The following is a 27,630-nucleotide window of genomic DNA, read 5'->3' on the forward strand; positions in this document are numbered from 1 at the left end:
AATGGACAGAGAAGCAACTTTTAAGTAAAACAAGTAAAAACTTATGTCATCAACTTACACTCTGGCAGCGTAGACAAAAGAGTTGTGATAAGTCGCGAAAGGATAGTGAGGAAAGCACCTCCACTTACTTCTGACTGTAAAGTTCACAGGCCAACCGAAATTCACCTTCAAATCACGCCATAAGGCGGAAACCGTAAATATCCTACAGTCGCAATGTAGGTGGAAGGAAGATGCGAATGGTTGACTGGTGAACCTCGCCTAAACATAAGCTTGACCTAGGGAGTGTAATCCTAAAAAATACATGCAACAAGATCTGCCATCTTAAGACGCATAATATTGTTGGTTCCAAATACCTAAAGATAACTTCGTGATTTTGTGCACAACATAAAAAAATATTGAATGTCACGAATAATCACTCGATATAGAGGCAGCAAGACACAAATACGCACAGGAAACGAACCAGTCACAAGTATCACACTCAGAGCGGGAAGCAAGTTCAGTCTTTACGAATGTTGCGATACCGAAGGAACAAACTAGAAGTAGCGCACCGGGCATCCAAGTCCGCTGTGTGGTGACAAACAGTGGAAAATCTTGGAGCCGCCAGGAGATGCGTGGATGACGACGATCCTCTAAATCTGGTCAGCCAAAAGACGCCCCTCGCGTCCGAAAAATGCTCTGCCAGACAAACTTGGAAATCACTCGGGTGGCAGAAGAAACAGTCAAACCCGTCGCCCGCGCTGCTTCAGTCACTCCCTCTGCCGCGAAACGGCCTGAACGCCACTTGGCGGCATACGTTTCACGTCCCCTTCACGCCAAAGATCGTGTTCGAGGAGACGTGGCACGAGCTACGCAACGGTTCAGTGCCTGCCTCACTGAATGGATAGAATTAACAGTGTAGTGAGTACAGAATATGAATCGAGGGTAGAAGAAAATAATGAGGAACAGAGGAAAATACTAAGAACCAGTAGACATGAGATTGAGCGCTACACTTTATAATGAATTTGAGGGTCCGGAAGCATAAATAGTGAAGCTGTTCTGATAACGTGGAAGCAAAATAACGTATGACCGACTAAGCATGGAGGGCATAAAAAGCAGAGAGTAGCTTTGGTAAAAACGGCCTTCCTCGCCAAGCATCAAACATCTACCTCAATTTGAGGAAGAAATTTCAAAGAATGTACGTCTGGAGCTCAGTATTGTACGACTATGAAAGATGAAGGGTTGGCAAACTTGAACAAGAGAGAATGGAAGCAATTCAGATGTAGGGTGTTCAAAATTAGATAGGCTGACAGGGAATGAGGAGCTTCTCCACGGAAGCAACGAAAAAACTAAGCACATGGAAAATATTGAAAAAAAATGGAAAGGATGATAGGATATGTATTAAGACAACAGGGAATAATCCCCATGGTCCTAGGGAGAGCTGTGAAAGGTGAAAGTGTTGTAGCTCTCCATGCTACTTTATACTGTGTAAGCCTGCTCATCTCCGAATAACTACTGCAGTCTGCACCCATTTGAGCTTGTTTACCATATTCATCTCTTCGTTTCCCTATGCAGTTTCTGCCCCAAATACTTCCCTCCAATACTGTCCTAAACTGATGATTCAATGATGGCTCAAGATGTGCTCTATAGCCGATCTCCTCTTGTTGTCAAGTTGTGGTACAAATGTCTCTCCTCCTCATTTATTAGTAATTCCTCATTAGTTACCAGATCTGTCCACCCAATCTTCAGAATCTTCTGCGGCATCGCATTTCAAACATTTCTGTTCAGTTCTTGTCTGAACTGCTTATAGCCCACTTTTCACTTCCATACACTGCAGAAAAATACATTCAGGAAAGACTTCCTAATACATAAATTTATATTGGATGTTCACAAATTTCTGGTCTTCATAAATGTTTTTCGTGCCATTGCTAGTCTACATTTTATATCCTCTCTAATGCGATCTTTTTGCCTAAATAGAAACATTCTTCTGCTTCTGTTGGCTCCTCGTTTCGTAATATAATCCCGTCAGCATCACTTGATTTAACTGAAAAATTAAAAAAGCAACATACTGTTATGACTGAAGAATGGGTTGGAAGACCAGGTCTACGTTATAGATTCTGGGTTAGCAACGGGATGGTGAGCAACAATACACTTTCGTAGACTATTTTTCACGCCTGTGAAACTTAATCTAGATGAGAGCCTGGACCGTGATTTGTGACGCTAAATTTTTTATGATGGACTGAGGAAGTGGAGGAGAAGGAGATTAATGTTTAACATACAGTCGACAGCAAGGTCATTGGAGACGGAGCGAAAGCTCTGATTAAGGAAGGATGGGAGAGAAAATTCGGCCGTGCCCTTTCAAAGGAACGATCCCGGCATTTACTTGCAGCGATTTAGGGAATTCACGTAAAATTCAAATCATGATAGCCAGACGAGGTTTTGAAACGTCGGCCTCCCGAACGTGAGTCCCGCGTGCTAAGCACCGGGTCACCTCGCGACTGAGGAAGTGTTTAGGCTTATTGCCAAATGTTGAACTGGAATTGAGTATTATTGCTGAACGGAAAACAAAAGAAGACTGTTCGTAAGACAAATAGAAGTGCTCAAGTTGTTTCATTCCCATCATCGCGAAATGGAGCTTAACGAAAGAGAATGTCAGTATCTATAAAAATAAAGCCTGAAAGATTTGAAAACAAATAAATCCGAGTTAGATTTTACAAAGAGTACTCTATGGCATTGGCCCCTTAACTAGTTTGCGTTTATCGTGAATCTCTCGTCCAGCACAAAGTCCCAAGCGACTGGACAAAAGCGCAGGAGACTCCAGTGTATGGAAAAGGTAAAACAACGAACCTGCAAATTACAGACCAATATCCCTAACTTCTGTTTGCTGCAAAACCCTTGCACATATTCTTAGTTCGATTATAATAAACTTTCTTGAGATTAAAAAGCTTATGTGCACGAACCAGCACGGTTTTAGAAAGCATAGTTCGTGCGAGACTCCGCTTTCCATTTTCTCACGTGATGTACTGAGAACCACAGATGAAGGGCAACAGGTAGATTCCATATTACAGTCTTTGACACGGTGCCCCATTGCAGGTTGTTAACGAAGGTACGAGCATATGGAATAGGCTCACAGATATTTGAGTGGCTCAAAGACTTCTTAAAAAATTGAACCCAGTATGTCATCGACAGCAACTGTTCATCAGCGACAAGGATATCCTCAGGAGTGCTCCAGTAAAGTGTGATAGGACCCCTTTCTTTCTCTATATACACACATGATTTGGCGGACAAGGTGGGCAACAATCTACGGTTGTTTAATAATGATGGTGTGATTCTCGAGAAGATACCGAAGTTGAGTGACTGTAAGAAGACACAAGACGACTTCGACAAAATTTTCGGTTGGCGTCATGAATGGCAGCCAGCCTTAAAAGTGGAAAAATGTAAGGTACTTGCGGATGAGTAGGAAGAACAAACCTGTAATGTTCGGATACCGTATTACTGGGGTCCTCTACGTTTAAATATCTGGGCGTAAAGCTGCAAAGCGACAAGAGGTGTAAGGATCATGTGAAAACTGTGGTAGGGAAGGCAGATGGTCGACTTCGGTCTAATGGAGGGATTTTAGGAAAAGGAGACGGCGTATAGTACCCTAGTGCGACCTAATCCTGAGTACTGTTTGAGTGTTTGGGGTCCGTGCCAGGTCGGACTGAAGGAAGTCATCGAAGTAGTTCAGAGGCGGGCCGCTAGATTTATTACCGGTAGGTTCGAACATAACGTAAGTGTCACGGGGTTGCTTCTGGAAATCAAATGGGAATTCCTGGATGGAAGGCGATGTTCTTTTTGAGATACAATATTTTCACCCTTCATTATGCCAAACAGATTGAAGCTGGAAGATGCGACATCCGTGATGTTGAGTGGATGCGGAGGAACAGTCCAATGAAGTTCTGTGAGCTCCTCTCCGGTTCACAGACTTGTGTGAGGCCTTCCGTTGTCATGGAGGAGGAGAAGGGCATTTAAATTTTTTGTAGTGACGGAGACGCTGAAGTCGTTTCTTCAGTTTCCCGAGGATAGCACTATATACTGCAGAGTTGATCGCTGTGCCATGAGGGAAGACATCAAACAGAATAACCGCTTCAGAGTATGTCCAACATTGCGGGAGCTACAGTTGTGTAAGGCCGGCAGACGCGGAGGAGCTCGCACAGGTTTTGCGCGCCCTTGTTGCGATGGTGATAGCCGTCTCACCGAACGACACACCGTGCTTTTGATCAGGGCCAGGTCTCCGTAGACATTATGGAAGCGCCTATGGACATTTGCGATGTTCTGATTTTCCGTCGAAAGAGACTCATTTACAGTTCTCTGCTTGGAACGCACCTCTGTCACAGACTCCATTTTGAAGGCCGCTTATGGCGCCGTCACCACTCGGAACTTCATGAAATTATAGGGGCTGTAGCACAAATATTCCGCGACGTCCCACAATACATCCCGCATTTTTTCAACAGAAACTGGACGAGAAAAGAAAAATACATTGTATTACTTACTTAACGCGATTTTTACATCACTTATGTAAGTTTGAAACTGTACCGTATCTACTGTTCCATATTTGGTTGAACCTTTTGATGTTTTATGCATGCGCTGGATGCTACCCATATCGATGTGCGTTTGTCTAGACTGTGGACCAATGGTCTGTGGTAGAGCAAAGGGGGTTGGTGCTTAACGTATTTACTGATGCACATACCATCTGGCCTTTTGTTCCTTCCTTCAGAATAATTTATGAAAGATCATGTGTGAGTCGAGTGTTTGAATGTTGGCGGGAGTAACCACAGATGCATTTCAAGGGTACAGTCATTGCAATCCTAAACTCTTGGGCAGGTTCACCTGAGATATAGGATCCTGCTGGTTTTGGATTCAGGCATCAGAATGTGTGGCTTAGTTATAGAATCCACTAATCCATTTTCTTTCAAGTTTGTATATGCCAGGGAAGAGTTGCAAGGCCCGATAAATTTGATTATTTTTCTGGTATATGCTTGGGGACGTGAAGTTAGGTGATCGCCCTTTATAAAGGCCATTGGAACCAATTGTAAGTGGCAAAGTGTTGTAGACCATCCGAAGTAGGGGTTGGTACTTTGGTGGTGTATTAATGAAACGTTACTTTTCGAGTCAATTTAATTAAGTTCAGGGATGATCTCTTTGATGTAACTCAGAGTACCGTTCTCTGATAACACCCAACACATGTTTTCCATTTCACCACTATCAAAAGTTATTGCTTTAGTTTAAGTTAATTAACATATTCCGCGTTTGCTTTCACACAGAGGGCGATTCAGTACGACAGGAAGAACCTTTTGTGTGAAGCATAATATTAAAATTATTACTGCGTTTGGAATCTCTTTGGTCCGTCCAGGAACGTTAGTGGCTGTTGTGGCGCGCACACAGATGAACCAAAACGTTATTACCCCTTGCTAAACAGCTTGTTTGCCCCTCTTTGCAGCGTCCCCGATTCTGCATATCACGGATCCGACAGTTTTTTGGCACGTTTTTGAAGGTATGTGGCATTAGATGTCTGCGTGGAGGTCATGTAATTCTTGATTCACGTAAAAAACAGAACACTGATTTGCGTATGCCGCTTTGGCGTCCGATATCGACTAAGGTTGGGTCCATAGGATTTAAATCAGAAGAATTTGATCGCTGAGACATCAACGTAAGTTCACTCTAATGTTCGTCAAACCATTGTAGCACAGTTCTGGCTCCGAGATATGGACAGCTATGCTGCTGAAAGATGACATCACCGTCGGGTAAGACGTCAAACATGAAAGGACGCTGGTGGCCCGCAGCTGTTGGCGTGTCTTGGATTGCTACCACAGGTCTCATTCAAGGGCAGGGGAATGTCTCCCATAGCATAATGTGGCTCCCTGGCTCACTCTAGCCAGCATCCGTAACACGCTGCACGGTTTCGAGCCGCCATTTACCTCGATAAGGTGTCTGTGGAGATGACCATCGAACTAAGATAGCAATAATTTGGTTCAACCGAAGAGCCGACTCGTTTCCATTGATCGACGGTTGAATCCCGGTCGAGCCGTGTTCACTGCAGTAGCAACTGACGATGTCGTTGGGTCAACAAGTGAACCCTTAGGGGTGGTCTGCTGTGGAGTTCCATGTTTGACAATGCACGATGAACAGTGTGCTCCGGAACACTTGGGCGGGCACCAGCATTGTGCTATTTCGGCAGAGATGCCACAGATCGCCGTCTATCATACATCTGAGCAGACAAGTGTCCAAACCACACGTTCTGTGAAGAGTCGCGGATCTCCAACAATTTAGCGCCTAGTGGTAGTTTCGCCCTCCTGCCTCTTCCCGTAAATCCTCACGATAGTAGCATGTGAACATTAGATCAGCTTCTCCGTTTTCGAGATACTCGTTCACAGGCTCTGGATAGTTATAATCTACGCTTTGTCAGAGTTGCTTATTTCAATGATTTCCCCATTTGCAGCCCATATCCTGTCCGCCTCTGCATCGCTTACATCCTTTTTTAAATCTCAATTTGTTCGTTTTCGTTCGTTTCATCTGCTCCGCGCGGACGTCGTAAGTCACCCGTTTAAGTTAGTCGTTGATCCGTTAATTCAGTTTTTTTTTACTACAGAGGTCAAGTTCAAATGGCTCTGAGCACTATGGGACTCAACTTCTAAGGTCATCAGTCCTCTAGAACTTAGAACTACTTAAACCTAACTAACCTAAGGACATCACACACGTCCATGCCCGAGGCAGGATTCGAACCTGCGACCGTAGCGGTCATGCGGTTCCAGACTGTAGCGCCTAGAACCGCTCAGTCGCACCGGCCGGCGCTGAGCTACCGTGCAGGCGTCCTTTTGAAACCGTGTCAAGTGCCCACAACACCGCCAGGCGACATCCAATGTCGCGGGGGGCAGTGGTCATAATGTTTTGGCTTTTTCTTTTTTGAGTCAGCCCACCACGAATTCCCCTCCTGTGTCAACCTCTTCTTCTCAGAATAGCACTAGCAACCTACGTCCTCAGTTCTTTTCTCGATCTATTCAAATCTCTGTCTTCCTCCTCAGTTTTTGTACTCCACAGATCCCTCTAGTACCATGGAAGTCATTCCCTCATGTCTTAACAAATATCCTACCATCCTGTTCCTTCTCCTTGTCAGTATTTTCCACATATTCCTTTCCTCTCCGTTCCTGCGCAGAACCTCCTCATTCCTTGCCCTATCTGCCCACAATTTTCAGCATTCGTCTGCAGCACCACGTCTCAAATCCTTCGATTCTCTCCTGTTCCGGTTTTCCCATGGTCAATGTTTCACTTCGATACTATGGTGTGACCCAAAAGTACATTCTCAGAAATTTCTTCCTCAAATGGTGGCCTATGTATGATACTAGCAGACTTCTCTTGGCCAGGAATGCGCTTTTTTCCAGTGCCAGTATGCTTTTGATGTCCTCCTTGATCCCCCGTCAGTGGTTATTTTGCTGCCTAGGTAGCAGAATTTCTTAACTTTATCAACTTGGTGACCGTCAATTCTGATGTTAAGTTACTCCCTGTTCTCATTTCAGCTACTTCTAATTACTTTCGTCTTTTTTTTCGATTTACTCTTAACCCTAACCTGTACTCATTAGATTGTTCATTCTATTTTGCAGGTCATGTAATCCTTCTTCACTTTCACTCACGATTGCAATATCATCAGTGAATCGTATCACTCATATCCTTGGTCGTCCACTCTTATTATTCCCTCTTGGCTTTTGTACGTATTGTGTATTACCCGTCCCTCCCTATAACTTACCCCTATTTTTCCCATAATTTTGAACATCTTACGCCATTTTACATTGTCGAACCATTTTTATGCTTCAACAAATCTTATGAACGTGTCTTGATTTTTCTTTAGTCCTGCTACCCCGACGTCAGATTTGCCTCTTTCTTGCCTTTACCTTTCCTAAAGCCAAACTGATCGCCATCTAACGCATCTCCAATTATATTTTCCATTCTTCTGTGTTATCCTTGTCAGTAACTTGGATGCATCAGCTATTAAGCTGATTGTGCTATAATTCTCGCACTTGTCAGCTCTTGCGATCTTCAGAATTGTGTTTTTGATATATTACCCAAAGTCAGATAATATGCCGCCAAACTCACACATTCTACACACCAGTGCGAACAGTCGTTTTGTTATCACTTCCTCCATGATTTTAGAAATTCTGCCTTATTTGATTTTAAGTCCCTTAAGTCTTTTAAAGTCTTATTCTAATTCTGTATCCCCATGTCTTCTAAATCGACTCCAGTTTCTTCTCCTATTATATCACACAAATCTTCCCACTCATAGAGGCCTTGAATGTACTCTTTCCATCAATCCGCACTCTGATCTGCATTTAACAGTCAAATTCCCGTTGCACTCGTCATGTTACCACCCTTGCTTTTAATTACACCGAAGGTTGTTTTGACTTTCCTATACGTTGGAGTCAGTCCTTCCGACAATTATTTCTGTTTCCATTTCTTCACATTTTTCATGCACCCATTTCGTCTTAGCTTCCCTTCGTTCCTCAGTGACTTGTATTTCCGTGTTCCTGAATTGCCCTGAACAATTTTGTACACCTTTCTTCCATCGATTAACTGAAATATTTCTTTGGTTTCCTTTTGTTTGTTTTCAGTTACCTTCTTTGTACCTATTTGTTTCTTTCCAACTTCTGTGGTTGCCAATTTTGGAGATGTCTATTCCTCTTCAACTGTACTGCTTAGTGAGCTATTCCTTATTGCTGTATCTGTGACCTTGTCATAGCTTGGTACTTCCGTATTTCACTTCTTTGCGTATTAATTCTTCCTGACTAATTTCTTAAACTCCAGCCTACTCTTCATCACTACTAAATTGCTATTCGAGTCTATATCTGCTCTTGGGTACACCTTACAATCCAGTACCTGATTTCGGAATCTGTGTGACCGTGATGTAATCTAACTGTAATCTTCTCTTATCAGTTAATTATTCAGTAGTACCATGCGTATGGATATGCTGCGAGTGCTCAACTTTATTTTTCCACCTATTGTTGTGATCCGGTACAAATTTCTATCCGCAGTACCGAATAAATCTTCTAACGATATTGGCAATTCCAGTCAGATCGCTTGATACGGGAGTTAGGTAACTACTAGTCTGAGTCCCCTATATGTTTAACGTCAATGTTTGAGGGAAAGCTCATGAATCAAAAACGTGAGAAAAAGAGGAATTCGCCTGCACGGCCAAGTGCTATTGCTGTTACCCTCTTAAGAAACCCCCATACTATTCCAGATAATATGTTTCTTTTTATTGCATCGTCGACCAGTCCTAATGAAATGTATGGTGTGTTTGGGAGGTGAATGCACTGGGTACTTTCCTCTAAAGGTTCGCACAATCCTACATTATCCCTTGCGTTATTTACCAATTTAACGTCATTTTTGGGCATTATTTGTTTGAAATCGGGAGCTTAGTCAGCCGAAAGGGTAAGTGGAAGCCCTCCTCGATTGATGAAGGACAGATACGAAATAAGTATGACTGTTAAAGGGGATTAATAATTGTACTCCTATTGTAGGCCCATACTAGGAAGGTTTTAAACACAACTTTTGATCCGGGATAATCAAGTATAGCTATTTTAAACACACGCTATCACGTGGTCGACCCAGCTCTTGATCCTTTCACCTCTGAACACTATTTTGTTCCGTGATGAAGGCAGATGTTAAGGATCTAATAACTAATTTACAGTTTTCTTCATGTTGGCACAAATTCTGGCTTCTCGTTATCGGCGTTGGTCAACATTCTTGCTTTTCATTGTGATTAACCTGTTTTAATGCAATTTTTGTGGAAAAATATGTTAGGGGATGTAGCTGTTCATTAACCATTTCGTGTATAGTAGGTAGGCAACGTTAGCGGTGTCTGAGTGGCATTACTGAATTTTCTTATTTTTGGGAATATCATGTGATGAACAGTTGATTAATTGATGTTTATTACAATTTTCACTAGGTCTTGCGCGAAGAGCTTGTTAACCATCTATCGCACAGAGCAAGGACACTCTGACTGTTTGCACCAGGGCATCGGGCAGTGCGGAATGCAGAAGATGGCTTCGCTATGTTGACGATGGTTCAAACCCACAGTCCTACACTTTGCGCTGTAGCTCTGTTTCTCCTTTCCCTTACGCTTGCCTTATACGCTCCGCTCCACATTTTCCAAGGCTTCACGTCTGTTTCCTTTGTCATTGCCGAATGTTTATGCGCAGTGAATTAAGAGCTTAGTTTTTATTGGGACAAGATTAACGGTGGTAAATGTATTTAAATAGCACTGATAATAATAATAAAAATAATAATACATTTAAATCTGGTTTCCATAGAAAATCATATCTTGTATTTTCTCCTTTTTTATTTTTTATTATGCTACTAATGTCTGGAACAAGGGATCGGCTGACAGCAATTCTTAGAGCATTTTTTAAAATTACTGTTAGAAACACTTCTCCGCAATCCAGTTTTCTTACAAGGCAAAAAGGAATAAAATGCGAGTGGAACCAAATATGGAACTAATCTTTGCTGCTTCTCTGTGCAGCTTTGGAGGTTCTCCCTTCGACAAACTCTGGTAGAATCATAGCAAACCTTTTGTACTGTGAACTAAATCGTTTCGCAGACAACCGGTTTGCTAATCAATTAGTTCTAAATGCAAATTGAGAGGCGCACTTTCATTTGCTGTCGATAAGGGCTGTTTTTTGCTAGAATTGAAGTACCGGTTCGTTCCTGGTGTTGGTCGCTAAACCCATTTTCAAGAGACAGAAGCATCAACACGTATTTTTCAAATCTCACTCTTTCACGCGCAGACGCTGTCAACGTAACAATAGCGCTTTTCAAAATCCAAATGCCTTATTAGAGGTAACATTTATAAATCGCTTATCTAGCTCAGGAAAGTGTTGCGTACTTTCATCTAATGGGTTATTTTTGGGAAGCTGAAGTATACGTTAGAAAGTTTTTATTTTTTCGGTCATACGGCTGATGAGATAGTTTGTCTTTTTATGTTTTCTTCAGGTTTAAATCATAGCGTTTGCTAAAAATTCTAAATGACTTATCAATTCAGGGCTCCGGTCATCCTTTGTCCTCCAAAAACTCATCCCATTAGCGTCGTAGTAGAAAAATTAGAGAAATTACTTTCGTATTTGCTCAGAAAGCTTACGTCAAAACGGTAGGAGATATATGGATACTCCCCTTCAAATGAAATCAAAAATTTAATGAATTTAAGTAAATGAGACTCTGAGGACGAATATAGTTCAGGATATAAACCACTACGTTCATGAATGAGCCCGTGAGGACGAATATTCTTCCACCATTAAGTTCATCATGTGTTGAAGGCCGGTAAATTTTGCACAAAGAGTCTGTTGGTGTGCAAACAATGAAAGTAATCTAAATTCGGCATGAATTTTTTCCACTGTAGCCCAACAAACTCTTTTACCTTACCGCTAATTGTCGGTGTCTCTTCTGTGGTTACGGAAAACAACTTTCCTTAAGTGAGATCCAATCATTCATCCGCCATTCCGACCACTTCTAAAATATTCACTCCTGGCAGCAGTGTCCTTCGTGGAAATCACATCCGTTACATGTAAGTCGTCGTTCACGCAACGCAGAAAATGGCTAACTGCGCCGTGTCGCTAACACAGGTAAACTCATAAAGTGCGATGGAATAAGCTAGGAGGTTTTCGAATTTTGCTGCCAGCTGTTCATACAAATTCCCGGTAATGTCGCTGGTTCGCCGGGAGGAAAATTGTATTCGGCTGTATGCAGGAGAAATGAAGAATTCATTGTCCCTGCTACGTCCATTAACGTATTCCTCATTAATGACGCTCCCATAAACAACTTCACAGCTCTTGCTAAACATAGAGCAACTTCATAGCTAGCTGTTAGAGTCTTTCCGCAGTAACCTTCATCATCTTGGGTGTAAGTCAGAGAAAAATGTTGTGTTAGCAATAATAAGAAGCTAAATCTGGTACGAATACACATTTGAGAGGAATATAAACAAGCTTCAGTTCGTTTCGCAGCACTTTTCACTAAATACTGAAATATTTGTATAAACCTCATATGAGGATACAGAATTCTCTTCCATAACTCTTTCTCTGTGGAAGTCCCTCTTATTTCTCTATACTTATCTGAATGGAATTTTCTATATTGTCTTTTAGTGGACGATCTTCTTACACAAGTAATTACGGTACCACAGATTACACATTTGCCTTTCTTGCACAACTAACAAAAAAGATCCCATTCCGTTTAAACTGTCTTTCGTAAGTCTTTGCTTTTTTCGGAGCAAATAACAGTCTTGCGCTTATCTGTTTCAGTGTTGAATGAGTCCTCTATCAGCGCACTCGGAAGCTCACCATGGAGGCTTCACCATACAAACCGATTTAGGGCGAGTTATGTCGAGTTGGACCAGTGCACCCTCTGCACCTCGCTTTGCACGTGCGCGGTTTTCTGCATGTGAGAGGCCCTGGCATAGAGAATAGTAGACATGTAGAAACAGGGGAAGTAGTTACGCTGTAGAGGCAGGTTCATCTAGCATAGAAAAGTAGTTAGATGCGGCTTTGTTGGAGACTGTGAACACACTAGTGTGCAGACCAGACACAGGCAATAGGGGAGCAGTTCGACGGGACTTGGGAAAGCTGGTAATGGCACTTGTCCGGTGCTAGCACCGTCAAGGGACAGAAAGGTCCATGTTGGCAGCTGCTCAAATACACCTGCTGAATGATTCACTGCTGGGGATTTCGGGAAGTTTAAATAGCGTAAATGATGGGTTTAATACTCTGAATGATAAGCGTGACATATGGGGCATGGAACTTGATCAACAAGGTGAGAGGTTTGATTAGCTCAAGGCGCATGTTGATAGCCAATCCGAAGAGAAGGATAAGTAATTCGAATCTCAGAATGAGATACCTAGAGAGCTCTTGCTGAAAATCAGGTGACCGCTAAGGCAATTCAAAAACATGTAGCGGCAGTATGAGAAGAAGTCAGGGACGTAGCTGAGCGCATTGAAAATCGCGTGGCGGCCATGGAGCACGACTTCATGCGGTGCAGAAGAGTGGCGCCAGGTAGTGAACAGATACGGACTTTAGTTAAAGAAGGGTGTGGCAGGTGCCTCAGGGATATGGACAACGTGTGTCAGTAGGTAGCTTAGCAAGAGGCCACGCTACCGGCACAGTCGAATGAGGCCGGTGAAGTGGCAGGGGAGATTTAAACACTTGCACTAGTGGTTGAAACAATGCGACTTCGGAGCAAGAGAGAGTTTAGCTGGACTCAGTCTGTACCAATAGGAGACACCGAAGAGGAGCATTTGCTGTTACGATTCAAACAAGTGCAAATGGAAATTAACCAACGATATTAAGATGTACTAGATGAATTTTAGTAGGTGAAGCTGCACAATGGTGTAGGCCATGCGGAGATCGAAAACATAGTCAAGCATGGAGAAAAAGGAGGTAGTTGATATAATTGCGGGAATTAGAAGACCAAATCTGTAACATTCGTAGGTTGATGGAAAACATGGTACAGTTGAGCGAGAGTAAAGGAGAACGCAACAACTGCAACATCGGCCGAGCGGTTCTAGGCGCTTCAGTCCGAAACCGAGCTACTGCTACGGTCGCAGGTTCGAATCCTGCCTCGGGCATGGATGTGTGTTATGTCCTTAGGTTAGTTAGGTTCAAGTAGTTCTAAGTCCAGGGGACTGATAACCTCAGATGTTAAGTCCCATAGTGCTTAGAGCCATTTCAACATTTTTGAACTGCAACATCCCAATATGTGGCTTTCGCAGTTGGACTACCCACTTCCTGCCTCCTGGAGTGATTTTTGTGCATTCACCTCTATAAAGAGGTGGCTGTGAGAATTCAGACCTTACTGTATAAATGTAAAACTTACAGCGGGATTTACACTGCATTTCTAAGTGAGTCTGGTCAAATTGTGCGCAGGTAAGGATCAAGGAGGCATCCTCATGAATGAGATCTGTAATTGCACTAGTCTCCGTGACCCAATAACTTTTCTCATGGATATGGTAAGACACTGCCAGTTCCAGACATACCTTACCGACCAACTGAGCTATATAGGTCTTTTTAACTAAGTTGCCCCACAAACTGCGTCAAGGGGCCTTCAAGATACTACCTCTTTCCAGAACTTTTTTCAGGAACTATGCAGTTAAATGTAGTACAGCAAGCAGAGGTGCATCTGGCTCACCGAAGAATAAGGGCAATGGTCATAGGCAGTGGCAGACTCACTTCCCGTCAAGTTCTGTTTCAGATAGGTAGAGAAGGTACCTTGGACGTGAAGAGTCGACACGACGTCCCTTCGACTATAACCGTCTGCTAGATTGAGCAACAGAGACTGTCCAACCCACTTCTAAATGATAATGGATTGGCAGTGATGAATAATAAACTGGCATGACTAGATGAAGGAGAAGTGAACTTCAAAAATTAGAGGGAGAGGGGGCAATAGGAGTAGCAATATTTTTTATAGACTTCGATGATATTAGGGAGCTGCTACTTCAAGAAAATGATGAAATTACATTAGCTAATTGTCCTGTAATCAGAGTAAAGATAAACGATATTTTACTCCCACGTGTACTTGATTCTGGCAATCAGGCATCGGTAGAATGTGAGGGGTGTCTGTTCCACATTTCTGCATCTACATACATATTCCGCAAGTCTCCGTACGGCGCGTGGCGGAGAGTGTAATATACCACTACTAGTAATTTCCTTTCCTGTTCCACTAGCAGACAGGGCGAGAAGAAGACTGTCTATATGTCTTTGGATGAGCACTAATTTCTCGTATCTAGTCTTCGCGGTCCTCATACGCAATGTGTGTTGGCGGCGGTAGAAACGATCGACAATCAGCTTCAGATGCCGGTCCTCTAAATTTTCTCAATATTGTTTCTCGGAAAGAATTCCAACTTTCCTCCAAAGATTCCCATTTGAATTCTCGAACCATCTCTATAACACTCAGGTCTTGTTCGAAACTACCGGTGACAAATCTAGCAGCCCGTCTTTGAATTGCTTCGGTATCGTCGTCCAGTTCGACCTGGTACAGACCCCAAACACTCGAGTAATGCTCAATGATAGGTCGCAACCAGCATCCTGTATTTGGTCTCCTTTACAAGACAGCCACTCTTTCCTAAAATTCTCCCATTAAACTGAAGTCGACCAACTGCCTTCCCTATCACAGCTTTCACATGATCGTCCCACCTCATATTCCTTTGCAACGTTACGCCCAGATATTTAAACGACTTGACTGTTTCAAGCAGGACTCTAATAATACTGCATCCGAATATTACAGGTTTGATCTCCCTAGTCATCCGCATTAACTCAATTTTCTTCACATTTAGGGGTAACTGCCGTTCATCAGGCCAACTGGAAATTTTGACTAAGTCGTCTCGTATCTTCCTAGTCACTCAGTTTCGACACTTTACCGGAGACCATCGCGTCATCAGCAAACAACCGCAGACTGCTGCCCACCCTGTCTACGATCAACAGCATGCGGAGTTTGTTGCGGTCGCAAGAGAATGGATATCCAAAGAAACAGTGAGTTGGAGGCGTCGGCAGAGAGTTCAAAAATTAGAGTGGGTAATGAAACGCTGTCTGCTTTCACAGGTTTTTGCATATGCACCGCTTTCGGTGCTATCTGTGTACTCTTCTGTACAATGTATGATATTCCAGTACAGCTTACATTGAAGAACTGAGGACCATGACGTCCATCGTATTTTGTAACTTCACAAACTTCAAACCCTGGAAGGAGTAACTGGGTGTGTAGACATAAGGCTGTTTGCTCTTCATGCACTGCATCAAGGAATCAATGAAGGTTCAGTAGGCAACACTTATCTTCTTGTTCGTCCCCTTTGTTGTTCTCTCACTTCGTTTCTTGGCATTTCCGGTGCATTCGAATTACACATTACAGTGTGTTCGATACAAAGATGTGTCAACAGCGTGGTGTGGTATGCCTCGGAAATACTGAAAGGTATCTGAGGGTAATTTTTTATGCAGATCAGCGCTGATGTACATACACAATGTGTAGTTGCATTTTAGACATAGTAGTTTATGTCTAGTGGCATGAAGCGAAGCGCCTGAGTGGATTGTAGTTGGGTATGCTATGTGTCTTTTGGATGAATAAACTGTATTGCTGCCACTGTTTAGACACCTTCCACAAGGAGACAAGATGGGGGTTAATCTGCGCCAAGAAGAAGATGAGGAACTGGAGGAGGAAGTAATATGGAGTCCAAACCACCAGATAACAGCAAGTAAAGTCAACAATTTGATATATATCAGCCTGATTATTAATGAAGGAGACATTAAGAAGTATGTAGACTAAGGAGACATCTGAATTAAGGGGATTGTAGTGTAGAGAATTAGATGGCCGATGTAGCCGAGCGGTTCTAGGCGCTACAGTCTGGAACCGCGCGACCGCTACGGTCGCAGGTTCGACTCCTGCCTCGGGCATGGTTGTGTGTGATGTCCTTAGGTTAGTTAGGTTTAAGTAGTTATAAGCTCTAGGGGACTGATGACCTCAGAAGTTGTCCCATAGCGCTCAGAGCCATTTATAGAGAATTAAGGAGACTGTAGTGCAAGGTTATTGCAAAGTATTGCTGTAATGATGTGTATCCATGATAACAGAACGCAATGACAGCTAGTGTGAGATGCAGGTAGAGGAACATGTGTATGACGAGGTGGCGCCTTCTGAGTCCCATAGGGCCCTCGTTTTGGTAGTGCGAGTTTCTTGAGAATTTCATAGTTCTCGTCAGTGTGGAGTAAAAGGAAAGTCTAAGTGGTCTAATGTGTGTGAGACTTGTTCTGATTAGTCTTCCTACCACAGTTGCACAAGGACGCTCTGTGAGTGTTTTACGAATCTGGTGTGGGACCTATGACCTGCAAGCTAGGAAGATATCGTATAACACATGCACAGTTCTGAAGAGTTCAGCAGTATGGACAGGGATGTAATCAATGGTCTCATTGTCGTTTCCACTACAGTGCAAGCACAGGAAGCGTTATCGATAACAGAGAGTAGTGTGCAGGTTCAGGCATGACTATACCTTAGATTTTCATTATCAAAGTTTATTTTTTCTCTATGTATTACTTCATAGCATCATAATTATAACACGCATAGGATGGTAAAATATTGATAATGAGTGTTCCCAACTATGAAGGGAAATTCCTAACTATTCTAAGGCTGTTTAATAGTAAGATGGTTGATCACCTATGTCTGGGAGTCGATAAAATTGAAAGAAATTAAATACATATGAGGCCAGAGATATCAATTAAGATAAGAATGCGTAATTAAAATAACCAATTAATTGAAGGGGTTCGGTAAAGAGCAATGAGAAGGAAGTAGACAATTTAAATAATTCAATAACTTTAGGGTATAAAACACTCTACATTGGCTGATCAGTTCTTTTTGTGAAATTAGTCCAGAAAATCACGACCATTTATAACTACAGGTCACGGTTGAATGTACAGAAAAAAATAGGAGAGACGAAGACGACCACAGTACTGAGTGTCAATTTACGAGGTGCATTCAAGTTCTAAGGCCTCCGATCTTTTTTCTAATTAACTACTCACCTGAAATCGATGAAGCTGGCGTTACTTCTCGACGTAATCGCCCTGCAGACATACACATTTTTCACAACGCTGACGCCATGAATCCATGGCAGCGGCGAAGACTTCTTCAGGAGTCTGTTTTGACCACTGGAAAATCGCTGAGGCAATAGCAGCACGGCTGGTGAATGTGCGGCCACGGAGAGTGTCTTTCATTGTCGGAAAAAGCCAAAAGTCACTAGGAGCCAGGTCAGGTGAGTAGGGAGCATGAGGAATCACTTCAAAGTTGTTATCACGAAGAAACTGTTGCCTAACGTTAGCTCGGTGTGCGGGTGCATTGTCTTGGTGAAACAGCATACGCGCAGCCCTTCCTGAACGTTTTTGTTGCAGTGCAGGAAGGAATTTGTTCTTCAAAACATTTTCGTAGGATGCACCTGTTACCGTAGTGCCCTTTGGAACGCAATGGGTAAGGATTACGCCCTCGCTGTCCCCGAACATGGACACCATCATTTTTTCAGCACTGGCGATTACCCGAAATTTTTTGGTGGCGGTGAAGCTGTGTGCTTCCATTGAGCTGACTGGCGCTTTGTTTCTGGATTGAAAAATGGCATACACGTCTCATCCATTGTCACAACCGACGAAAAGAAAGTCCCATTCATGCTGTCGTTGCGCGTCAACATTGCTTGGCAACATGCCACACGGGCAGACATGTGGTCGTCCGTCAGCATTCGTGGCACCCACTTGGATGACACTTTTCGCAATTTCAGGTCGTCATGCAGGATTGTGAGCACAGAACCCACAGAATTGCGAACTCTGGAGGCGATCTGTTCAACAGTCATTCGGCGATCCCCCAAAACAGTTCTATCCACTTTCTCGATCATGTCGTCAGACCGGCTTGTGCGAGTCCGAGGTTGTTTCGGTTTGTTGTCACACGATGTTCTGCCTTCATTAAACTGTCGCACCCACGAACGCACTTTCGACACATCCATAACTCCATCACCACATGTCTCCTTCAACTGTCGACGAATTTCAATTGGTTTCACACCACGCAAATTCAGAAAACGAATGATTGCACACTGTTCAAGTAAGGAAAACATCGATATTTTAAGTATTTAAAACAGTTCTCATTCTCGCCGCTGGCGGTAAAATTCCATCTGTCGTACGGTGCTTCCATCTCTGGGACGTATTGACAATGAACGCGGCCTCATTTTAAAACAATGCGCATGTTTCTATCTCTTTCCAGTCCGGAGAAAAAAAATCGGAGGCCTTAGAACTTAAATGCACCTCGTAATATCACTTGCAGGCATAGCGAGAGCATGCGTGTTTACCTTTCGTCGGGGGAGGCAGCAGCGGCTGTTGCTGAGAGCTGTGAACATGATAATCTATTCTAAGTCTCTCTGGACTGATAAACTCCAATCTGATACATTTCCTATGTCTTTGGTGAAGCCTAGACTCCTAATTGTTCTCTAGCTAATTGGCATGGTACATGCTATTTGGCTGGGAAAGTAGTTATTACTCTCAAATCGCTCACAAGTGTAAACTGCGAGTGCTCAGAGAGATCCTCCATACTAGAAGACTTTGTAGTTTAACTCATTACGAGTTAAGACGAGCCTGTGAAGAAGTGTTCACATAATGACTCTCCCAATCGTCTCGGTATGACATGAGTTGCCTTGCTCAAACACACAACCATTTTCTGCAAGAGAAGAAGCCATATACCTTGTATACAGTATGCCTATATCAAAGCTGGTAGCCACGCATTTTCTTTCTGGCCATTTAGAGCGTTCGTACTTGTTATAACTCCACCCACTAGAGTTTGTGTAGCCTATTACAAGCCTAGTTCCTTTCGTAGAGCAGTGCTGAATATGCTACGTAATACTGGGATATGAGAGTATTAACACAAATTAATACAGTGAGTTACGAGTGTTTTGAGTTGGGTTTTCCCTGAGGTTTATCTGTCATCTCCAGCCGAGATCCTGTAGAAAAGCTTTCTGAAGTTTCATTGTTAAAAGCAGGGACAAGGGTGGCTTTTGCTGATGGTCTGCGTAGTGGCTCCGGCGTCTCATTGTGTCCACTAGATGTCCTGCTGTGTGGGTTTTGTACTAACATTTGGTCAGGCATTGCCATTGAAATATTCTTCTTCCCTGAGAACCGCATCTCATTGCTCGGCTTGGGGAAATTACTTTAGTGCAATTATTAGTTTGGGTGTTAGTGTTTTATATTCATACAAGGCTGGCTTGTTTATTCGATTTATCTATCAGTAGTTCATACATTTTCACATGACTATATCTTATGACATACTGATTTAACAGGAATTGTTTCAGGAATCCAATGTAAGGGGTGTTATTTGTTCGACACCTTAGACATCACCATCCTTGCGCAATAATTTTTGTACTGAAGTTAGACAATGATTTAGACATTGTCTAAGTCAGTCAAAAATTATAATTTTTCTCAAGCACTGAATATTGGTCACCCACTTGGTCTAGTCCTTATTCTATTTAATTCTATTGGTTGGTGTAGTTTAGTTTTTAACATGGCTACTTTGTTATTGATTTAATTGTGTCCCTTAAGTGAAGACTATAAATTTTTGTACTGATATGAATTTCTTCTTCATATTTATTTAACGAATTATGTGTATTTTAGATTTTGTATCAAAGATGAGGAGCCCCTCACATCGATCTTTTAATGCTATTTTCTCAACCACTTACAATTTAAATCAGTTCAAAAAGTTAAATGACTTCATACATAAAGCAAAAATACAATGTTTTCAGTTAAAACTTCCGGGCTGAGAGACCGTAGTCGTTGTATAAAATTTCCACCTGACGTTTCGTCTCCATCTGCGGGAGACGTCTTCTGAGGCCGTCCGTACGACCTCAGAAGATGTCTCCCACAGATGGACACGAGACGTCAGGTGGAAATTTTTATACGTCGACCACAGCCTCTCAGCCCGGAAGTTTTAACTGAAGACAACACCGGCCGTGAAAGCCTACATTGTATGAAAAATACAATGTTTACATTCTGTTGCTTATTTTAGAAAATTTATGATTCTAACACTAATATAAGGATCAAAACAATTTTTTAGCAAATCCTACTCATGTCAAAATTTTAAAGATTTACATTAATGATTTATGCAAAATTAAAAATTATTATAGTTACAAACGATGTTCATAGACACATATTATTCATAAATACATTCTATTCCAGCAGTCAGTGTGGTTTTCAAGAAATATTGTGTTGATAATTATGCATGAATATAATTTTAAAATATTACACTCACAAACCGTAAATTAACTTTCCAAAAAATGTTAAACATTCTCTTATTTTCGTGGTGGGTCTGAAAACAGTTTCCGCATCGCACTTGCTTAAAATTTTTCCAGTGCTATCAGTGACCTTACTGATAAATGGTAAGAACACTTTTCCCTTGGGTTGGTGTCGTTCCTCGTCCGTCCTTACATTTAGAACTAGGGAAGTAAGTGTAGAAATATCAGTGATTAGACAAAAGAGGAAGTTCGATAGCTCACAGAAGATCACGTAGGGAGGCACAAGAAAGGATAATTCTCGGACAGTTATTAACCTGTCAGACAAAGTCTTGACTGCAGATGAAGTTTCAGTACTTCCTAAAGGTGAAAATTTTGCAGTGACAACCCGAATGGTTCCCACGGATGATATTGTGGCTAATGTTGAGGCAGGTATCCGTCAGCTGTCATAGCAGTCCGTTGGTGTTATGAGAATGGAAACAGCTAGAATTTTGCGCACATGTAAGCCACTTAATAGTAATCTATCACAGGAACAAAGGAAGGCACTGAGTGACATCATCGCAGATGAAAACATCATCGTGCTTTCTGTAGATAAGTGGAACGCTGCTGTCGTAATGAAGAGTAAAGATTGTCATGAAAAAATCATGGACATTCTGGATCCCAAAAGTTACAAACAACTTCAGAGGGATCCGACACTGAAGATTTTAAAAATGACCAATCAATTGGTGAAAGCGTCTTCCTTCTCTTCAGTCTACAAGAAGCAACTCTTTAAATCAGAAGCTTACTCGCCCAGACTCTATGGGTTACACAAAGACCACAAACCGTTGGTACCTTTGAGACCTATAGTCAGCGCAATAGCGTCCACGACCCATGACTTAGCTGGACACCTAGCCTCGCTGCTGAAACCTCATGTTGGTGGAACTGAAAGTCATGTTAAAAATTCATATCACTTCATCGATATTAGGGTGGGCCCTAATGATATCCTGGTCAATTTTGATGTGGCGTCGTTTTTTACCATGTTCTCCGTGAATGAAGCGATCATATGTACTGCGGACATTGTTCCTAGTGATATTTCGGCATGATTCAGACATTGCCTTACAACAACTTATTTTGAATATAATAATGTTTTTTATGAACAGATTGACGGGGTGGCTATGAGAAGTCCTCTTCGTTCAGCTGTGCCTAACTTGTTCATGGAGAACTTTAAACATCGGGCGCTCCAAACAGCTAGGAAAAGACCAGCCAAAGGGTATCGTTGTGTAGACGATACATTTTTTGTATGGACCCATGGGGAAGAGGAACTGGATGCCTTCCTGTTACATCTGAATAGTATTAATCCAGGAATTAAATTCTCTATGGAAAAGGAAATCATTGGTCACCTAAACTTCTTAGATGTGACTGTAATCAAACGAGAGGACGGGTCATTGGATCATATGGTTTTCAAAAACGACACACACACAATGATCGTTATCTGCAGAAAGATTCTAACCACCACCCAAGACATAAAAGAGGGGTGATTAAAACTTCAATAGGCCATGCGCACAAAACATGTGAAGCAGCTCAGTTAGGTGATGAGATTGAACACCTTAGAGCGACCTTCAAGAAGAATGGGTACTCCAACAGAGAGATAGATCGTGCACTACGCCCTAAACTGACAACCAGGACAACGAGGATCCACACCAGCCCAAGGGGAAAGTGTTCTTACCATTCATCAGTAAGGTCACTGATCACATTGGAAAAATTTTAAGCAAGTACGATGTGGAAACTTTTTTCAGACTCACCACGAAAATAAAGGAATGTTTAAGATCCGTAAAAGAGAAACGACATCCTCTAGCCACACCAGGTGTCTATAAAATTCCGTGCAGTTGTGGAAAGGTCTACGTAGGCACAACATAAAGAAGCGTCAACATCCGTCTGAGTGAACATGAAGGGAACTGCCGCCTCGGACATATTGATAAATCGGCTGTAGCGGAACATATGTTTCAGGAAGGTGATCATGAAATATAGTTAAGTGGGGCGATCGTGATAGCAAAGAAGTCGTATCATTATGCGTGAATGTACAGAGAGGCCATTGAGATTGCAAAACACTGCAATAATTTTAATAGAAAAGATGAAGGCATTAAGCTGGATAAGATATGGATGTCAACATTGCAGCAACAGCGTGACAATAGATTAATTTCAATTGAGAAATTTGGCAATATCAGAGATCATAGCACAGCCGACATCACGTGATTGACAGCGGCGCCCTCTGGATGGCTTATATATACGACACTCACTTGCGCCTTCGTTGCAGTTCGCCAATTGTCCTCGGAGAATGCTTCCCCATTCGAAGGCGAAACGTCAGGGGAGAGTTTTATGTATGGACCACGGCATCTCAGCCCGGAAGTGTTAAGTGATGAATCCAATGTAAGTTGTATTATTTGTTTGACACCTTACAGTGGGAATCGTAAATGTAATCGTGAAATTTGCTAACTTTGCCACAGGTGCATGTTGAGATCTGAAGAATGATGTAGATATTTTATTTACGTCTGTTTTCCCACTGACCTGTGAGAAAACGGCCATGAGGCGTTCTGCATTGATTCACCAAAAAGAATCAGTCAGTCTCAGTCGCCCATGCAGGCACATTTGATTTCATTGTTTATGTGTTGACATGAAGCTGGATGTGGTTTGGTCTGTGTCAGACTTTGTTCATAGGTGAGGGATCTGGTTGAGTCATGGTTTAATACTAGGTGGTTGAGGCTCGTAGCTTAGTTAGGAACAAACTTGGCTAACTTTAAGAAAAAGAAGTAGCTAGAGTAGATCATTCCCGCAGGACGTAATTTGACGTGAATGGAAGCGATATGTGTATTTAATGGTCGACTACTGGATATGGAGATGAAGATACCCAAGAAGTAGTAGATAATGATATGTGCCAACAATCCTAGGTTTTATCTTACAAGTTACCATATGGCCGCAAAGATCATGTAGAAATTCTTCATCTTACGGTGGCTGTATCAACATCTTGGTATACAGATGTTTTTCCAAATTGAAAAAGAAACAGAGGGAGAGAGAGAGAGAGAGAGAGAGAGAGAGAGAGAGAGAGAGGAAGAAAGAAGGAAAAAAACGTTTGGGAGGAGATTATGTCAAAATTACATTTGTTACAATATGTGTGGACAACACTGAATAATTAAATGTAGTCCAGTAATGGATGTTTCAGTTTCTACAACTCAGATACCTAAGGCCGAATATATAACCATTTGATAGCAGATTAACAAAAAAAAATGACCTAAGATGAAGCTTAGCGCGGAAATCTGCGTTTTATAAACTTTAATCCCAGATTATATCGCTGTAAAGTAAGATTACATTTGACGTCATCCATGTGAGATGTTAAATGGCAGGACCAACGGAAGGCGAGGGGCCAGGGACGACAGGGCGAGAAAGATTAAGGGTTTTTTGGAGGGCAATCCTGCGCTGCAGACAGAAAAGTCACAGCGGCGTGTTCCGATCGTTAGAAGATATCCCTCCAAGAATATTGGAAGAATCTCCTCCCGCACGAGATTGATAGCTGGGTTTGATAATTTCTAGCACAGTATGGTTTATCACTTCGTGAAGAATGGATATCGTTTCTGTTGTTTTAGATACGATACGGTTCGCCAGTGGACAAGCTAACGTCGGGATTACTCAGTATATGTATTTGTTTATTCCATACTGAGGATAGTCAGGAGGTAGAACAAGGACTTCGGCTTTGGGCAGTTCAGTTTTGCTGTGTGACTGCGTACGTTTTTGTGATTGTCTCTGATCCTGGCACATAATAGTAGAATATGGATGGGTTGCGTGAAGTGAGCCTCTGTCCACGGGCAAGCCATTTGTCGCATAACAACTAGGTTTTGTCATGTTCTTTGACAGAAGTTTGTCAGCAGTTTAGTTAAATATTTTCTTGGTGACTTTGGTTCATGTCTGTTTGCAATTCTCCTAACAACAGCCTTGCCTTCAATTATACTGACAGGGTGGCAATAACTACATAATTTTCTTTGTGCTCCTTGTTTAATAGTTTCGCTTAAAATAGCCGAAATGCCATTTCTGTAATAATTATCTAACATTCTTTGAGTCCTGATTAACTATTTCGCTTCCGATGATATTAATGCCGTTGTCATAGTAAATGTGTCCTTTTTATTTTTTTTGCTTGACGTCTTGTCTACCGTGCCTAAAGGGCCTAATGGTTATTTTATCTACTTGTATGCTTTGGGTGATTTTTATTTACAGTGCAACTGACAAAATTCAGAAATTTATGTAATCCTGTTGTATCTTGTTCGATATTTTATTCTGTTACTGACAATTTTGTAATATTTCGGTATTTGATCACGGGTGAGAATTGAAATTCTGTTTGTCATTTATGTAAGTAGGACTTGAAGCTAATGGCCTCCTCCATGAACTTACCTAAAAGCAAAAGGAAAAAAATGTGGTTTCGAGTTCACTGCAGAAGTTTTCCTGGGATGTTCTTACATGTCGTCCGTGCAGTTCCGATTTCTCCCCATGCGATGTCCACATTTTAAGTGAACTGAGAAGATACATTCGTGTCCCTCGAATTGCTTCGGATGAAGAGGTGCATGCCTGGGTACAATCCTGGTAGCGTAGGCAAACGCTGACAGTGTTCCATGAAGGCATTAACCGTCTTGTCTCAGAGTGGGATAAAAGTATCAACCATTACAGCAATTATTTTGAAAACAAATATTTTACTCAGTTTTGTACATCTGTCTCCTTTTAAGTTTACTACCCCTTATAATTTCAGTACCTCTTGATAGTACTGACAAATTTACCCAGTATTTTGAGCAGGTAGGAAGACTCGCCGGGGGAGAGGATATAGAAATGTTGTTTTAGACATTGTGAATCCTTCATATGGAGAGATTAGTCTTCAATAGAAGTTATATAAAAACATTATGCCAGCAAGTTTGCTGTCTTAAAGAAAGCAGAGGACTGAAGTCGTAGGTAGGTCTCGAGCACCGAGCGATATACCATCCAGTAAATGACTACGGAAGACAGTATATACTTCATTACGCAGTACAGGATCCAATGAAAAGTATACACCTGAGGGAGTTTGTGGTTAATTGTAAGGTTTCTATTCGAAACCGTACAGAACGAAATTTAATTAGTCATCTGCACACCAGTAATTTCACTTGCATGTTTTGATCATAAACACTCGTTAAAACGACTTTTTATGTGAGATAAAAAGGATAATTTTCCAATTAGTTTCACCAAAACGTCAGAATCTTTGTATGCGTGCTTAAGTGCAATAGGAGCTGAAGCATACAACCAGAACACCATAGTAAGCGTTTAGCAACCGCAAGAACGTGCGCATAAACTTATAAATCAATTTTAGTTATAATCATTAATACAAAAAAAGGCCATGCAAAAATGCAGGTTACAATGATGTCTGGAATTATACAGAACTTGGCTGAGTAGAAGTATCTTTTATTGCACGAAAAATAGCGATATGATACCTAGTGTTTTCTTTCACTTAGTTTCTTTTATTTTTTTCAAATTTTTTTCGATACTTTCACACCGTCACATCAAACATTAGAAGCTACCATGGAAAAGCTCATTTTATAAATACCTCTATACTCAGGAACACATTCACAGTTTAGTTTTAAACATGGAAATCTGGTACAAAATGTCCATTGAAATACTCCTTAGGCAATGCTCTTGTACGAATCACGTTACATTTATTTTGAGGAAGAAAGCTTGTGCCTCATAGTAACTGTAAATTTCTTGTAGCTCGTGGTGCTGCTTAGTCGAGTACAACAGAAATCTTCTTCCTCCTGCTCCTCTTTTGAGAATGTGCAAAATCTCGTAAGCCCCTTTGACCATCTGACGGCATTTTTCTTCATTTTAGAATAAAGTGTTTCATCTAGTTGCAGCACGCACGTCGGTTTTATCGTGTTTGGCGATGTAGTTTGAATACTTTCTAATTTTTCTCGAATGAACAACCATATGTTGCTTGCATAACTGTAAATAAATTTATATTCTTCGGTGTCAATGAGAGTGCAGGTGGCTCACAAAAGACAACAATAGTTGCGAGTTAGTTGGCACTTTTCAGTGGATAGCGCAGCACTACTTTCTCCTTCCATTAGTCAGTAATTATTCTCCAGATTTTTCACCACTGAAGGACTTTTCACTTTTGCTCCATGACTTCCTATTTTTACTTTCTATCAGGTTCTCGTGCACGTCTTTCACGCTGATCATATGTTTTCTTCAGGAGTTTTAATAATGTATATTCCGTGAAGTTATTTCAGTTTTTATAATTCATTCTGGGTATCGTGAGCATTCATTGGTGGTCCAGCGTAGCCAGCGCTATGTAATTTAATAGAGATGCTGCTATGTTCTTAGTTAATCTCTTCAACTCTTCGTGCATTTTACAGATACACAGATCATGCACTGTATTAAGAAATATCAAAATTACCTCTCACCATTTTCACAGTGGTCAGTAGCCAGCCAGAAGAGTACTTCATTAACCTTCATTTTTGAAACCGTGTTGAATGGGATAATATTTTCGCTACTTAGTATGCATTGTTATTAAAATATGAGTAAGGATGTCGTTTAATGACACAAAATTATTACAAGATATCCAACTGTCAATAAAATTCTTCTGGGCTGTTGGCCGCATTATCACTATACAATATTGTCCGACGTTTAGGACACTATTGCAAGGGGCCTTCCTCTGGGCAGTGAGCTCAGCCCTGCGGAATAGTGGCCGAAACGTCGTATAGTTTTGTGTATTGGCAACGCGGCCAGCAGCCCAGAAGAATTTGATTGACAGCGGCAACGGCCGCGGAAGCCTACGCTTACAACATATCCGACTGCCTATCCCTAGAAAGAATATAAAT

Source organism: Schistocerca serialis, chromosome 6 (genome assembly GCF_023864345.2).
Source record: "Schistocerca serialis cubense isolate TAMUIC-IGC-003099 chromosome 6, iqSchSeri2.2, whole genome shotgun sequence".
Lineage (NCBI taxonomy): Eukaryota > Metazoa > Arthropoda > Insecta > Orthoptera > Acrididae > Schistocerca > Schistocerca serialis.